The following is a 719-nucleotide window of genomic DNA, read 5'->3' on the forward strand; positions in this document are numbered from 1 at the left end:
GTTCCAGACCAACAACAATGCACAGTAATTATTCAGCAGGTATTTTAGAACTGCAATGTTAGAGAGAATCATGAGCTGCTCAGAGACAATTAATGCAGAGCAGCAGCATAATTCATCAAACATATAACCGCTTATGACTTATTTAATTGGTCTAAAAAGAGAACAACAAGGACCTGAGTCTCCTCCCTGTCAATAACCCCCTGCTCAGCCAATCAGGGTAGAGGCTGAGGACGGGAGGCTGAGGGTTGTCACCAGAGAGCTCAAAGGATGGCCCAGATCACTGGTGGGGATCATTGGCGTAGCCAGGTTCTAAGAGCAGGGGGAGCAAACATTAAAAAGGCGCCCCCCCCATTGGCTCCTCCTCTGGCCACGCCCCCCTTGGCTCCTCCTCCAGCCGCTCCGCGCCCTCCCCTTGGCTGGCTTCTCCGCCCATGCCATGCCACTCCCCGCATGGCTCCTCCGGCCGTGCCGCCCCCGCAGCCCCCATGGCTCCTCCAGCTGTGCCATACCGCCCCTGCGGCCCACCCCATGGCTCCTCTGGCCGCACTGCGGGCTGCCATGCTGTGCCCCCCCTCGCTCCTCCTGCCGCGCCGGCCTTCTCCCTTGACTCCTCCGGCCGTGCCGTGCCACCCCTGTGACCCCCCATGGTTCCTCCGTCTGCGCTGTGGGCTGCGATACTGTGCCCTCCCCCATTCCTCCGGCCACGCCGGCCCCCCTCA

This window comes from Trachemys scripta, chromosome 1, assembly GCF_013100865.1.
Source record: "Trachemys scripta elegans isolate TJP31775 chromosome 1, CAS_Tse_1.0, whole genome shotgun sequence".
Classification (NCBI taxonomy): Eukaryota; Metazoa; Chordata; order Testudines; family Emydidae; genus Trachemys; species Trachemys scripta.